General features: G+C 35.3%; 1 long non-coding RNA gene across 1 annotated transcript in view; it reads left to right on the top strand.

The window, feature by feature from the left end:
* LOC145681536 (uncharacterized) overlaps positions 1-17,511 on the top strand; it is a 50,075-nt gene that overhangs the window by 19,794 nt on the left and 12,770 nt on the right. Inside the window, exon 3 of the long non-coding RNA XR_014130802.1 lies at positions 10,823-11,701. This is a non-coding gene — a long non-coding RNA (uncharacterized LOC145681536). The remainder of the gene's footprint in view (positions 1-10,822; positions 11,702-17,511) is intronic.

Here is a 17,511-nt window from a genome sequence, read left to right on the forward strand (position 1 = left end):
ATATTGTATTGATGTCCATTTCCTTCGTTTTTGGATATTATCTGAAATAGACGAGAAATAGATAAAGTCGGGATAGGCCTACTTAAAATTCGTAGAAAATTACATTTATTATAGTTAATTAAATAATTAATATTCCTATCTTGTGTCTGCTTACACTTTTTGCGTCCTAAAATTCGCATATTTTTGAAGCAGTCTCATTTTGTTCTTTCTGTGTCGAGCACACTTGCTACTTTCTCAGTAATTCCCGTGCATGACCGTTAAAACTTTAACTATGTGTGAATTCCTTCTAACCATAACTAGGAGACTCTGTTTCACACTTAAAAACTCGTGTTTTCACTCTTTTTCTACCATAAATATAGCACTAAGTTACACTCGCTATATCTCTCTATATTTAAACTTTTATTACTTATTTCATACGTATTTATGTAGTTTAGACTTTATTTTAATCATCTACGTGATTAAATATCATTAATTTTATTAAATACTAATTTTTCTATAATTTTTAAAAATATATTTCATAGATTTACGCTCGGACTGAGCTGAACGGGAAGCCAGCAAGGCTTTCTGCGTGGCGGGATAGACAATGAATCCTTCGTGTTCGTCCGAGTTCACTCGGAACCGTTCGTATTTCGTCTGCAGTGTTCCCTGAGACCTGGAGTGGAGACTAACCTAGCCTTCACAGGGTCTTGTCTGTACTCTCTCGCGCGGGTCTCTTGTTCACATTCTTACCTCTTGCTGCTCAGAACGTCCAAAAGCTGTTTGACGTAAATCCATACTGAATAATATATGAGCATTGCTCGTAGCGTTTGTAAATTACATTCCACGATAAAATAAATAATTCTAATGATTCTTTTCAATCAATATTGATTGATTATTACTAATTATAATAAAATATATTATTTTCTTTTCTTTTCTTTTCTAAAACTTACAAAAATTTTTGGATTTTAAAAATAATGAGTAAATATGTTATTACTACATAAACTAAACATTCTTCAATACTCTTTGTGAACTATTTCTAGATTCATCTAAGCTTATTCGCATATTTTAACCCTTTAATTTATCATGTACATACTATATAAAATTCATTATTCATTATTTTATAGAAACACTTGTAGTAATTATGCATATATATATCTACTACTACCATAATAGTAATTTATTACTATTTTGTCTATTCTTATCTATTATTAACTATTTCTATTGTTATTATTACTAATATTATCACTTTCTACATTTATTTTCCTTATCCCTTCTTGAATGTTTGAATGTTTTTGACTTTATCTATCCTTGTTTGATGTTACTATCCTAGATTCGTCTAGGTTATCTATTCTCATCTATTTCCTATCTTTACTTCACAATTTTCCTTCATTTCTTTCACACTTAATACGGAAATTTGACATCGTTTGGTACCGTATTACAATACAACCTATTCGGTTTGGGTAGTATGATCTATTATGGACTATTATAGAGTATAGACTTTATTTACTTGACTTCATACCTTCATTTGGTGATGGTGTTTACTATTGGTGATGGCTGTTTGGTGAGTATGGAATGCATGATTTGTATACACTTTGACACATTTACATGTTTGTTTACATTCGACTTCATCTTTTTTTTTCAAAATAACCAATACTTAATTCTATTGTTTACAACGTGGTTTACAACCTTTTCTAGATTTTTCCGTTCTAGTGCACGGAATATTAAAACATTTTTATACAATATGACACTAAATGATTTTATTATTATTATTGTTATTATTATTATTATTATTATTATTATTATTATGGTTCATTGTTTTCTACTTTATATTTTCTTATGGATTTATACAGTCTACAGTACAACGCTATTAATGCAATGACTGAAACAACTAATACTAATATGATGGCTGCTATTACATACATCATGTAATTTGTTTTAATTATTAATAGTGGTACAGTAGTATCCACTTTCAGTTTTAATAAATTTTCCGCTAGATTATTGAGTTCCTCGTGGTGTATACTAAAGTTTAATTGCTTGAGCGCCCAATTTCCTATCAAACTTAGATGTTTATTATTTACGCTTATTACTTTCCTTGTTGGAATCGCCAATTCTCCGAAAATTAGGTTATCAAATGAACCGTATTCAATGAAGTACGAACAATTATTCCCAAAATTTACCTTCGTCGATGTAACCTCATGATGTTTTCCTAGTTTAGTTACATATCCTTCTACCAATGATGAGTATAATACTCCAGCATGAGTATATTTGTATACTACCTTGCCTAGGTATTTCTCCGTTTGTTGTTCGCAACCACTTAGCGATCCATTGAACACAATGTTGTTCAAGCACTTAGCTGCATCATCTAATGATATCTGCTCGCAAAAATACAAGAAACTCTTGAATTCGCATTTCGATCGATCTAACGTATGATACATTCCATTAGCTAAGTATACCACTTCCGGTAACTTGTAATATGTTCGAAAATTGTTCGTTAGGAAACCCATTGAAATTACATTAAACATCTTTGATACAGTATTTTCATAAACAATAGGCGTTTTTAGTAATAAGTCGATGTTGTTTTCATTATAGTTGTATTTCATTAAGTAAATAGATGACACTCGATAAAACATTCCTATGTCGAAACGATAAATTGAATGCTTCAAAATATCATGACTAGTTATAAATTTGTTCACATCTAAATTTGATAAAATATGATAGGATAATTAGTTGCTAAGTATGTCGTTAAATATTTTATTAACTCTCTCTCTAGCTAAATGAGAAAATAGATTGGTCAAAATTTTCCTTTGAGCTTGCTGCAAGTAGCAATACATCTCTTGCAGTTTACTCCTTACATTCTGAAGAACATGATGCACCTTTACTACCACACCATGCATTATTGATATTTCCTCATTATGCGATATTTTTAACTTGTGAATTTCTTCAGCTAATACGTTTTCGTGTTCAGACAATTTCTGAATCGAGGTTGACAATTGCTGTGTGTGTATTAGGTTATAGGCTGACAAACCTATAGACCCAAAACCTAATAACATAGACCAAATTGAACGTTTAGTTCTTGTTGACTCCATACATTTAGAACTGCCATTTATAAATACAAATTGACATGGTATTGAATTTATTATATTAATTCTAAATTGTCTTTCCCTTTCTGCATACTCTTCTAAAATATCATATGATTCACTACACACTTTGTGCATAGGCACAGCTTCGTGAAAGTTTACATGTAATCGGATAGTTGTATAAACCATATTTGACGCATGAACGGCCAACGAATCTTGCGTTAGGGCTATTCCTACGTCCTTCATAGTTATTTGATGATGGTCGTCTGACTTTCCAAAATGAACCATAACTATCAACTTTATAAAGATGACCAACATTGTTGATTCCATTTTATACTGATTCCTTTTCAGTCTCGAATAAAACTCTGTAATTAGTAAAACCTAATATTAATTTCCTTGTTGCTATTCATTTATTTATTTATTTGTGTTTTAACCTACTGTCAACAATTTATTTATTCCTATGTATTTTATATTTTATTTTACTTTCTAGGTGTCAACTGATTTTAATTTTAATTTAATTTCACATTCCATACATTTATTTATTTATTCAAAACTCTAGCAACTACAATTCAAAAAGTGTCTATCGATTCGGGAAATTTCCTGATGGAGATTAGCATTTCCTCCAATCTCGGGTTTAGGGTTTGGTTGAGAAAGTGCCCCCTTTCTGACACTTCATCGGTAGACCCAATTTGTACCATAGTTACATTAGACCCTACGTTAAATATTTTTAAAAAAAATTTTTTTCACCAAATTTAAATTTATTCATCGCCATCCGATGTTTGAGCTGTATCACCAAACTTTTCACCATTTTTACTCTCTACAAACAATTTTAATCGTCTTAAGTCTATAGTGTCACTCTTCTTTTCACCCTTTTTAGTTTCATACTGCACTTTGTATGAATTATTGTTTATTTTGTCCACAATTACCCCTTTTATATTGTAACGGTTTCCAAAACATGCCGGCAAACCTGCTCTTGGCATTTCCCTAATTAACACTTTTTGACCGATCTCAAAACTTGGTTGGTCAAACTTTTTCTCTATTTGCTTCTTCTGAGATCTAAATCTTCTCTGCAAATTTTTATACGCCAGCTGTCGTGCCTCTTTTATGCTCTGAAGTCTCACCTCATTGTCGACGAACTCGCAAGGAATGTCTAGGTCCTGCTCAAGAAACGTTCTTGGTTCGACTCCATGCAATAGATAGTACGGCGAAAAACCAGTACCATCATGCACTTGCATATTAATAGTAAATATCAAACTTGGTAATATCTCATCCCAGTTTAAAAAATCCTTATCAATGTAATGCTTCATTACTTGCTGTAATGAGCCAATGGCCCTTTCTGCGCTTCCTATCGAATAATGGGCGCTTGTATTCGCAAAATGCAATTGCATTCCAAATTTCTCTGACATTTCCTCCAAGATTTTGCTGCGATGAGATGACATCCTATCCAGATGGAGCTGAGATGGGACCCCATGTTTCGTAATAAGATCTTCGAATATTACCTGCGCAACGATCTCTGCCGTTACTCCGGGTACCGCTCTAGCGATAACAAATCTAGTTGCATTATCTACATATACTAGAACATATTTATTTCTATTATTACGAGACAACTTGAAAGGACCGACCTCATCCATCACAACTGACTGGAATGGAGCATAAGAGGGGTACGTCTGCGCGTGAAATGGTACTCTTCCTGTCTTCCTTTTCTGTATCTGACAACTTATACATTCTCCTATTTTCTCCATAAAGAATTTCTTCATGTTCGGAAAATATATTAACTTTAGTGCACGTTTGTAACACTTCGTGTAAGAGAAATGTCCACCACCATACACAGAACAATGTAGGTTCTTGAATACCTGTTCTCTTAATGTATAAGGGATACATAATAACAACTTTGTACCGCCTGCCATTCGTTATGTTCTGTATAGCCTATTGTCCTTTACCGTATACCATCGAGCTTGCTTTTCGGCTTTTACGTCTGCATCTTCTGGATGTTCAATTGCGTGCATGATCGGACCGAAAAATGAATCTTTTCGCTGTAACTCGCCAACATCAATGTCCTTGTCAAAGGTCAAATTGACTTGTAGATCTTCGGAATTCACTTTCAATGTTTCTAAGTGATGATGATGCCTCAATGTCATCTCCTGTTGGTTCAATGTCGGTGTTCCTGGACAAAATATCACTAGGATTCTTTTCTCCAGGACAATGCACCGGTGTGTACTTATACTGGGCTAAATCTAAACTCCATCTCACAAGTTTCGGAGCTAACTTCGGCGACGTTTGCAAATACTTTAACGCCTTACAGTCGGTATACAATTCAAATTCTTTATTGAACAAGTAATAATTAAATGCTCTTAATGAACTTATCACTGCCAATATTTCTAACTCCACTATATGTCTGGTCTTCTCTTGTGGACGTAACACGCGACTGTAGTACGCTACTGGTGTCCATTCACCATTAGCCTGTTTTTGCATTAAAACTCCGCCAATCGAACTAGTCGATGCGTCAGTGTACACTCTCGTGTCCAGATCTTCCCGAAACGGGGCCAATAATGGTGCATTCATTAACGCCGATTTCAATTGATCAAAAGCCTGCTGATGTGATTCATTCCACTCGAACTTGTGACCCTTTTTCAAAATTGGTTGAAACGTTGACGTGATTTTGGCATAGTCCTTACAAAATTTTCTAACGTAATTCGTTAGTCCAAGAAAAGATTTTAATTGTTTAACATTATTCGGGGCCTTACACGCTTTAATCGCCTGTATTATCTTCGGGCTAACCTCATATCCTGCGTCACTGACAATGTGTCCGAGAGCCAAGATTTTCCTTTCTATGAACTGACATTTCTTTACTGATAGTTTGAGACCGTAATGCCTCAACCTTTTAAAAACTGATTGTAGTACGTCTACCATTTTCTCCTGATCATTCGTATAAAGAAATACATCATCCATATAATAGGAAACTGACTCCGGATTTACGTTTGCCAGGGTCATCGCCATTATTTTTGTATATATAGCGGGCGCCTGTAAATAACCCATTGGAAGCACTCGATATGAATAGGCTCCTACGTCTGGTATATTGAATGCGGTATACTCTCGTGACTCCTCAGAAATAGGCACTTGGTGGTAAGCCGACTTTACGTCCAAAATGCTAAAGTATTTATGTCCTCCCATGCAAGTTAGAATTTGATGGATTGGAGGCAGCGCAATGCTATGCAGCTTCACGCATTTGTTCAAAAAGCGACAGTCGAGAACTGCCCGAATACCTCCTGACGGCTTTTGTATGAACAACATAGGAGAGTTATAAGCACTAGCACTTTCTTCTATTATTCCCTGTCTTAACAAAATGTTAATTTGTTCCTTCACTTTATCTCTTAGCGCGATGGGAATAGGATATTGGTGTCTTCTAAACGGTACTTTTGTTTCCAACTCGATGTGGTGCTCGAAATGTTTAACCTGACCTAATTCATCATCCTGCCATGCAAAAACATCCGCAAAATTATAGCATAAGCTCTCAATTCGCTCCTTAATTTCAGGTTTCGTCTCTGTTCCAAATTTCAATCGAGATTTGTCAAAATTCCTACGGGATCTTAAAATACCATCTATATCCTCGTTTGATAATCCTTCGTTCTTCAATTGGTCTTCATCTACACATTCCTCAGCTTGTCCTAATGTTATATTTGGCCTTAATAAAATTGATCTATTGGATGGATTAATGATTTCGATCTTATTGTTCTCAGCCGATAAAAGTGCGCGCGGGATCAACACATTGTATTGGGTTTCTATCTTTCTATCTGGCTCTAACAAGTATTCCCTGTTATTCCAAGAACTAACCAAATTAACTTCCACAGTAGTCTTAGTCCTAGGTAACAACCGTACCTTATGACCTAGTACCCATCTTGGTCTAATACAATGTTTTATACCTAAAGCTGCCTTATCGGATACAGTCACAGATTCCTGTTCTTCCCTTTTCCTTAATCTTGGCTTTCCAAATCTCTGCAACGTCAATTTATTCTGACCGTAATTTATTTGGCAATTCTGGCTTTGTAGAAAATCATTCCCGATCAAAATTTGATACGGAAAATCCTTCACTACGCGAAATTCCAAATGAAATGTCTGTCCGGCCATTTTAAATCTTATCACAGCGATCTTACTTACTACTAACACATTCTGTGTTATTCCACGAATACGTGTTGGTCTAGGAATTACCTTTGCGCTAGGTGGAACTAGCTTTTCATTTACGATAGATATCTGCGAACCCGTATCGATCAATGCTTTATGACTTCTCCCGTCGACTTCTATCGGAACGTACAGCATGTTATTCTCCGTTAACGTAGAGGCTACTATTTCTCTAATTTTTGATTTACCTCCTTTAAATGCGCCTCTGTCATTTACAGTATTACTCAGTTTAAATTATTTGCGCTTGTAGCCTGATAGTACGTTGTGCCATTTATCTGGTTCGGTACAACTGGAACGTATTGAACCTGACCGTTTACTTGACTATGATTCTGGCACCATGATGGACCATTAGACCCGTTAGCACAACAACTCCTCCCTCGTTGTTGCCAAAAATTCGTCCTTCTTCCCCCTCGGTTACCACGCCAATTATTCCTAAATCCTCTTCTGTTATTGTATTCGTTAGGACCTCTATTTCTACTATAGCTATTATTATTATTATCCCGATTCCAATTCCTATTTCCATTGTTTCTATAAAAATTTCGTCCTCCATTACGAAAATTTCTGTTTCCTCTAAAATTACTACTATTATTCTTCTGTTGCTTCGAATCTCTATCGCTTTTATCTTCTCTACTATTCCGGTCCTGAAACTTAGTCGCTAATGTTAACTGTAGTTTTTCTATCTTTTTCTCTAGCTCACCCAACTGAGTGATACTTGGTGGTTCCTGCTTAATTTTAACATCTTCCCTATTCTTAATCTCTTTCTTCAATAGCAATTTATCTATTTCAACATCACTATCCTCATCTTCTACTTGTTCTCGCATTTTCTTTAAAAGGTCTTTGACGGTAACTTTTCCATTCTCTCTTTTGACGCGTTTCTCTACTTTACACTTATTCTTTTCAACTTTCTGGAGATCCTCCACAAATTTATCTATTGTCGAATACGAGTTAGTTCCTACTCTTTCCATGAAGTATGGCTGAAGGCCACCTACTATTATCCCTATTTTCTTTTTGTCGTCCATGCTAGCGTCTAATCTTTCGCACAACACTAACATGTCGTACACATAATTTATAATAGGTTCATCCTCAAGATGCAACCTTTCTCTTATTCTTTCCTCTATATCTAATGTTACGTTCGTACGTGTAAATTCCTCTATTATACTTTTCTGTAATTGCTTATAATCTATATCGCTAACATTCCTTCTCTTTAAAAATACCTTCATCCACTGTCTACCATTCCCTTTAAACACGCTAGGTAACAGTTCCTTTCTTTTATCCTCACTCACGCCTGCCATTTGACACGCGTCGTCAAACTCGTCGAAGAATCCAATTATATCATTATCTACCTTTAAATCAAACTTCGGAAGTTTGTTTACATCTGAATAGAACATTACGCCTGTCGCCATCTTATTTTCTTTTGAACTACTTGAATGCTTATCACCTATTACACTACTTTCAAACGGAAAGATAGATTGAAAATCTTCTGTGTAAGATTTTGCTACAGGACTAGACGGAAAGTTCTCTACGGGTCCTAATTTCAAACTAGGTTTTACGCTTTCTTGCTTTTTCTTACTCGAGGACGCAATATTAAATATGCTTCCGACCTGTACTCCTTTTGCCGCTCTTTGTGCTCTCGTACGAATACTTTCGTTACTCATTTACTTATTAATTACTTTAATTATTTATTCTTATAAAACGTATACTTCGAGCTACTTTAACTAATTGGTCTGGAGGGTCGGATAAATTATCTTCTTATTGCAAAACCTTAAATTCACACTACATTAATTAACAACTTATAACTAAATACCTTAAACTAATTCGAGAAAATACGTTCAAAATCCTTAATGTTACACTTTTTCGTAAAGAGGGTGGGATGGGTGGGATTATTTACTAATATAACGTAATATAATATCATTTAAAAATGGGTGGGTCGGGAGGGCTTAATTATTTAAATATATTCGCTGAGATCGCTACTGATTGGCCTATTACCAAAACCAGCAATTTCCACCATGCTATGAATTACTATTCTTTTATTCACTATGATCGAAACCCGTAGCATACTCCACCATGACAACCCAGCCACTCAGTGCCTAGTTGGGGATGCAATTTTGAGTGCAACTGGATGCCTTCCACTCACCATCTAAAATGAGTGGGATAAAACTAATATTCATTTGCGAGAGGTTTCTTAATGGGGATAAAAACAAATAAGAATACGTTAACTTCATTAATTTGATATCACTGTATTTCTCAGAATTAAGAGTTTACTGTAAGATTTCGTAAAGCATTTAATGACGGATATTAGGAACGATTTGCCAGACGAGTATAACAACGGTCGAGTATTGAGCCTTTGAGCCCTGAGTCGGTGTAACACATACCTGGAAATCTGGTGTTGTTCCAACGATGATCTGGCGTCGAACCTGGCTCCTCTATGATGATACTTCTGATTGCTGGACTACGAGGACGAGCATTGAGGTATGAATCCTCTCAATAGCTTCTCTGGACGTGACGTTCTGCGTTGTTAAAATAGTGTAGTTTTACGCTGTATTTCCGTTCGCTGTCATCTGGCTGTCTGGCGACTTTAAACGTAGTTTACCAAGAACTCGATTTAAACGGTATTCAAAGTCTGATCTCTAAGACTCGATCACTGAGACTCGATCTCGAAGACTTGATCTCTAGGACTTGATCCAAAACTCGACCCTAAAGACTTGATCAACTGTCCCGCAAGGACTCGATCCTGAACCTCTCTCATCCTCTGGTTTTGTTGAGCTGGGTCCAACCTCCGTCGTCTGCTTGTCGTCTGCTTGTGACACGTGCGACCCCTTTTCACATGGAAAGACAAATTCCTTCCATGTGTCAAGACTCAAAAACTGCAACTCTCGACACACTCTGATTTCTCGATTCTAAGCAATTTCCGCATATCCGTGATTTCGTGAAATTCGTGAAATCTTACAGATTCTCTTTGTACAATTTATAGAATCTGGCTAATGCAAGAATAGACGCATTGTCTACATTTCCTTCCTACATTGCCAGACTCTCAACGAAGACATTCTTATTCACATTTATTTACAACAGACTGCTGACACTGGAATTAACAACATTGTGCAGCTTGCATTATATTTCATACACAACATTTAATTACCTTAACCTTAATATATGACTTTTATATCGTAAACATTAAAACAAAATTGAAAATATACAAAATAATCAACTCGAAAAACGAGTGTTGCCACAATATGCACATGGCACTATTAATATCTCTAATTGCTTGAAGAGATCGCGGTTTACCTAACAGATTTTCCGATAACTGAAGTGTGTGTGTGATAAATCGTACCACCATTTTTGCATGCGAAAAGCTTTATTTAGATCCGATGAGGTTACCCAGAACACAAACCATGTATGATATTTGAATAAAATAATGTCTAATCTTGATACTAGAGATCCATTTGTATGCTGCTGAGGCTAGTTTATTGCAGATAACTTTTGTATGCTCATGACATTCGATTTTGTTATCAATAGTTATACCTAGAAATGTTGATTGCACATATACACTATGTGAGGTCCGACAATAAAGTAATGAGAATTTTTTTTTTCAGCTGATGCTGGCATGGTGCTGGCAACCCTGCAGACTGAAACCGCCGCCAGCTTGTGACCTTGGGTCTGCTCTAGTAGCACAGCACGTGACACTCACGAAATATTATTAATCATGGAGTTAGAGGTTGAAGAGTGCGGCTGTTTGTTGGACCCCCGTCACAACAATGAAAGCACGTAGTATTGAGCAGCACTACGCAATCTCCTTCTATGTGAAACTTGATGAAACTACCGTGGTAACGTACCGGACGCTTCAGCAGGTCTTTGGAAATGAAATGTTATCGTTAGCACAAAATGTTTGTGAAAGGAAGAACAAAAATCGAAGATGAACATCGCAGTGGGCGACCCACAACAACACGAACAGAAGAGAATACAGACAGGGTGAGGGAACTTGTGCGAGCGGATAGACGATTAACCGTAAAAATGATTGCGAATGAACTGAACATGAACCGAGAAACAGTGCGTCTGATATTAACTGAAAATTTGGGAATGCGAAAAGTGTGTGCCCAACTGGTTCCGAAAAATCTCACACAGCAACAAAAACATGACCGGAGGACTGTGGCGGCTGATTTGTTGGATCAAGTGGAATCTAACCCGGATTTACTGAACAGAATTATCACTGGTGATGAAAGTTGATGTTTTCAATATGACCCCGAAACGAAACGTCAAAGTGCGCAATAGTGTGTCGAAGTCCAAGGTGAAATGCATGCTTTTGTGCTTTTTTGACTCAAGGGGAGTCGTTCTTTGGTAAAAAGTGGATACCATCAGGGCAGATAAAAAAATAAAAAATTTCTACATAAAAATTCTTGAAAGACTTTGAAAACGTTTTGCGTAACTTCCCTTCCCCTCTTCTGTTCTTCTTTCAAGATTGTTTCATCACTAAGGTAACTATAATCTAACTACCTAAGGATAATTACAAAAATTTAAAATCCATATATATATATATATAACGAGTGTTGATAACCAAAATTTTAAAAGAAATCGATCGTGCTGCCTCAAGAAGAATTGAAGCGGGAAGTTACCAAATAAAATAAAATAAAATAAATAAAAAAAGGTAATTTTGAATTTTGAGGAAAAAAGAAAGAATGAATATAATTTTCGAATGCGTTGTAAATATCGATGGAGACGAGAAATTTCTTTTGAGACCTTCTTTCATCGTGTTTGTGGTTACCTAATTAGCTTTGAATTCTAGTAGGTACCGTAATAAAACAAAGTTACCAACACATGTAGATACCCACAAAAGTGAATGAAGTTTCTTGGAGCACATTGTCATTAATTAACAATAGAATGAGATTATTAACATCACTTAAATCTAGAACCTTTGAACTACATTAGAGGTGAAGGCAGTGTCTAATTTTACTGTAAGTTAAATAAAATAAGTTAAAGTACGAAATATATAAGATTTTATTACATAAAATGGAAGAAAATAAAAGACAAGAAAAAAAAAAACACACACACAAATAAATTCGTATATATTGATAATTATGATGATATGTTATTATATATATTGTATTAAGGTCGTTCATAATTTGAACAATATTAACTAAAATACTAAAGTTTATATAGCTTTAAGTACGAAAAAATCACTTTGCCCCAACTCTCAATTTTCCTATTTTATATCATGTTTTTTTTCACTGCTTGGGTCTCGAAAAAAAAATGAATTAAATTAAATTGTGTTTCACAAACTTTGATACAACTTAACCATTTAGGACAAAAGGAAAGAAAACAGAGAATACAGAAGTGTAGATTAAAATAAAATAATTTGTTTCGTAATTAAAATAGATAGTTTCGATTCGTCCACATCAAGTGTAATTTTATTTCGTTCATCCAGTATGATATTTAAGATGTTGTAGAATCATACCACTTAATAGTGTCTCCTAGCAGTAACGGTGATATGTCGCAATTAATTTTTTTCTAGTCCTATTGATCGTTGAAACGTAAGATCTGAAAATATTTCGTCACTACTAGGGACACCTTCTACTATCAATATTATTTTACTTTAGAGACACAAAAACAATGAAAGTGGTTAACCATATCTTCACTGAGATGAAAGAAACTTTAAAATGAATGACTTTATATGCCTGAAGCTGAGTTATAACATATCGTCACATCACTGAAGAAGATATCACTATACGTTGAAAATTAAATACTTTAGGATTCGAAATAGCTTGAAACTGATTACGTTACAAGTAACTTTAGTCAAAATTTCCACTTCTCGTGCTTTAAGTACATATTCACTGAGGTAAGACAAAAGAAAAACGTTGAAGATATCCAAAAATGGCTTAGTTCCGCAGCTCGCCTTACTTAATTTCCATGAACAAGGAGCATTGAAATATTATGATATTGCCTTGCCGTGATTAACTTGAAATTCAAAATAGTCATTTTTAGTCTCTGATTTAATAGCGTTGTTTTACGAATAATTGTATCCTTCGTATGAAGTATATGTAACCTTTCCTTTTTCAATTTAATTTCACAACTTTCCTTTAGTTACAAACAGAATGACTCGGGCTTATCGTATAAAAGCATTGCATTTCGTTGCTAGGTACAAAAGAGTTCGTTAATTCAAAGCTAATAAAGTTTAATGAATGCAGTACCAGAGAGGGGACTTGGCTTTACAAAATTGTAAAGTTTCATTTAATTTATACATATTTACAATGAGTACAGAGCGATGGCTATAGTCGAGAGAGAAAAGACAACGAGGTAGGAAATTAGAGAAACTCACTAAGATCATGACCTGTCTTTACAATACTTCAAGTACAATGAAGATAAAATTTAAAAAAAAAATCATCTTATAAGAACCCCATCTGCACGGAGGCACAATAATTTTACAATTATTCCTTCGTATTTATACATAAATCTTCGCTGTTGAATAAATATTTACAATAATAGTAGGAGCCTAAAGCTTATTCGTAGAAATACATAAAGTTGTGGCGTTATGCTTTATCATTAATGACTATAAACATATGGAGTTTCTAAAGAACCTACAATTTATGAAGCGCTCTCGAAGTCTAATTTCCATTTTCATTCAAATGCGAAATTCAATAAATTGTCATAAACTCAAGATCTCAGGCCGACCCTATCTGACACCGATAAAGTACAGCTTTCTACTGAAGTAAACATCATACTCTATTGAACATATAGTTTCATAAACCACAAAGTCAACCTGATATGTAACCACATTTGTAAACACAATAAAACACCTTTTCCAATCATAAAAATAGTTTTCACTTTCTCTGGCCAGACTATTACCTATATATATTATACATCAATTCTTTAATCAGTGGCTGAATATTCAGAATTTAAGTTATTTAATTTTAATTTCTTCCTTTTAACAGTTTTAATGTTGGCGTACTAATGTAATTTATCTCAAAATTAATTGGAAGAAAGTTATTAAATTATTAAAACGGATAAAATTAGGGAAGGGACAAAAGAAAATAAGGTATTAGTAGAAAATAAGCTCTAAGGAATTATACCCTGCTAAGCAGGTCCGGTATCTTTAAGTTCTTTAACACTAGTAGTCCGCTTGGGGGCTTTTTTTTTTTTTTTTTTTTTTTTACCCTAACATGATATACTTTATGATATTTCTTACACATTTACTTGTATTAAATATCGATAATTATATGGGTTATGCACATATATGCCTTACTATTATTTAAAATGTTTAATTAACTCGAAATCAGTGGAATAAATAAATAACCAAACGTAATTGCTGCTAAGATAAATGTGGGGTCGAATTTGACTCCATGGGGACTTAACGTTACAATATTCAATGCGGACTTCTAGTGTTAAGCACGTGCCTGAAGTTGCCCCCCACACCTCTCCCAAATTACACCAAACGTTGCATCGTTAGTGCACGTTAGTGCACTAGGAACTAACGTTAGTGCTATCAGCGTTTATGAGATATTGAAGATTTTTGGTGGGGGGGCCAACTTCATATGAAGTAGTGCTTCATTAGTGCTTCATTAGTGCTTCATTAGTGTAGGTGTTACAAGTAAAAAACCTTTGGGGAGAGTGAGCGTGAGCTTCGCACCCACATTTTAAGCACTAACAGAAAAAATAGTGCCATTCGTTAGTGCTTCTATAAAATACTAACAATTTCGTTAGTGCTTCACTATTAGTGTAGTTATGGCCATTTACATATCACGAGACTCATATAAGAAATTTATGGCAAATTTTTCATTAAATCAAATTTCCGCCAAATTCAAAAGCACTAATGATCTCTTCTAAAGCAATCGTTAGAGCATTATTAGTGCTTCTTAATGCATCTACACCTAACGTTAGTGCTTCATTAGTATAGGTGCTACATTTCGAGGCCAGAGTGAACTTGGCGCCTCCACTTCAAGCACTAACTAAAACCTTAGTAGCATTCGTTAGTGCATTGTTAGTGCTTCTAGTAAACACTAACAGTTTCGTTAGTACTTCACTATTAGTGTAGTCATGGCCAATTACATGTCATGAAACTCACATAATAAATTTATTGGGAATTTTTAATTGCATCAAATTTCCGCCAAATTCAAAAGCACTAATGATATCTTCTAGTGCAATTATTAGTGCATTGTTAGTGCTTCTTAGTGCACCAACCCCTAACGATAGTACTTCATTAGTGTAGGTGCTACAAGTAAAATATCTTTGGAGGGCACGGTGAACTTGCCACAACTTCAAGCACTAACAAAAAATTAGTGCCATTCGTTAGTGCATCGCTAGTGCTTCTAGAAAACACTCTCAGTTTGTATGTTCTTTTATATTTCTGAAGTTGGCTCACACCAAAAGTCTTGAATAAATCCCAAAATATGGTAATGCTAACGTTAGTGCTTAGTGCGTTTAAGTGCACTAACGATGCACTAACGACTGCCGTTAACCCCATATTTTTACATAAATTTTTATGAAATTTGATATTTCTGAAGTTGGCCCCCACCGAAAATCTTGAACAAATCCCAAAATATGGTAGTACTAACGGTAGTGCTTAGTCTGTTTAAGTGCACTAACGATGCACTAACGATGCGCTAAGTTCTGTGGAAATCTGTCTGCATAAAGATGGGTGGGGGGCTAACTTTATATGAAGTTGCCCCTCCACACCAAAAATCTTCAATATCTCGTAAACACTGATAGCACTAACGTTAGTTTTTAGTGCACTAAAGTGCACTAACGATGCACTAGTGATGTGAAACGTTTGGTGTAATTTGGGAGAGGTGGGGCGGGGGGCAACTTCAGGCACGTGTGTTAAGCATAACTGCTGGTAAAAAAAGAAAAAAAAAACTAATATTTCAATTTACATTTCAGCCGTCATCAGGACATCTTCCATATGGATACTCTTGCTTTTATTAACATCTTATAAATCATAAACTTTAAGAAAAATCCTAAAGCAGGGAAAATTACAAAACGTGATTCAGTCTCCACGAGCTGCTTCCAGTATGGCTACTCTAGCAGCACCAATACATTTGAGTTCGCACAAATGAAAGGCGGGGGGAGGGTGGATACGACAACAAGACTTTCTTAGGATCGGCTTATCTTAAAAGATCAATGCACCGAAGTTGCTGATCGAAAATAGCAAAGATAACATGTAAATAAAACGTCTAGCTAAATTGATAAATAAAAAAAATAATAAGACAATGTGAATAACTCCTTGAATATAAAGGAAAACGATTAGACATAATAATAATATACGTAGAAATAATTAAGTAGCTTTTCTACGTTTAATTTAATTATTTCAGGAAAAGTTCCCTTGGAAGTTCGGCCATTGTTTTTCGGAGCCAAACTTACTGCTCTAAAAAAGAAATCTGGTGGAATTAGACCTATTGCCATTGGTAATGTCTGGCGCAGAATATAAGCAAAAATTATATGCTTCAGAACACGGGAGCATTTTAAGAACTTTTTGTCTCCCCATCAACTTGGTGTTTGTACTCCCAACGGAGCCGAAGCAGCTGTTCGTGCAAACCGGGTTTATTTTTCCTTCATTCACAATGCTCCTAAGGCTATCTTAAAGCTGGATTTTCGCAACGCATTTAACGAGCTTCGCCGGGACTCCATGCTCACTACAGTGATGAATGAATTTCCTTCAATCTATCCATATGTTTACCAATGTTACGCTCAACCCAGTGATCTATTCTTAGGTCAAGACACTATTTCATCCCAGAGAGGAGTACAACAAGGCGATCCCCTGGGCCCAGCACTTTTTGCTATAACCATTCATTCTTTAGTGAAATCAATCAACACTGAATTAAACATTTGGTATTTGGATGATGGAACTATCGCTGATGAACCTGAAGTAGTTCTTTCAACTCTAGCACAAATAAATGAGAAGGGATCTGCACTCGGCCTATATTTAAATTTTTCAAAGTGTGAAGTTGGTTTTCTTGGGTTATTATTTAAAAAATTTGACGAATCTGCCCCAGGAATACGTCTCCTAACTAACCAGAATGCTTGTCTTCTAGGAGCCGCTCTCACAAAGGAAGCTTTTACCAATGTCCTGTTCGATTTCTGTCCATGCAGCTTTCTTTCTTCTACGTGCCTCTTTGTCGATCCCTCGTTTAAACTACCGGTACTTCTTACGATGCTTTTCATCTTGGATTGAGACTCCACTACTGGAGAAATACGATCATATCCTTAAAATGGGTCTGGAGCCAATTTTAAACTGCTCCTTAAGCGACGAATCTTGGATTCAAGCACCATTACCTTTGAGATTAGGGGTCTTGGT

Source organism: Thermobia domestica, chromosome 3 (genome assembly GCF_964235325.1).
Source record: "Thermobia domestica chromosome 3, izTheDome1.hap1.1, whole genome shotgun sequence".
Taxonomy (NCBI): Eukaryota; Metazoa; Arthropoda; class Insecta; order Zygentoma; family Lepismatidae; genus Thermobia; species Thermobia domestica.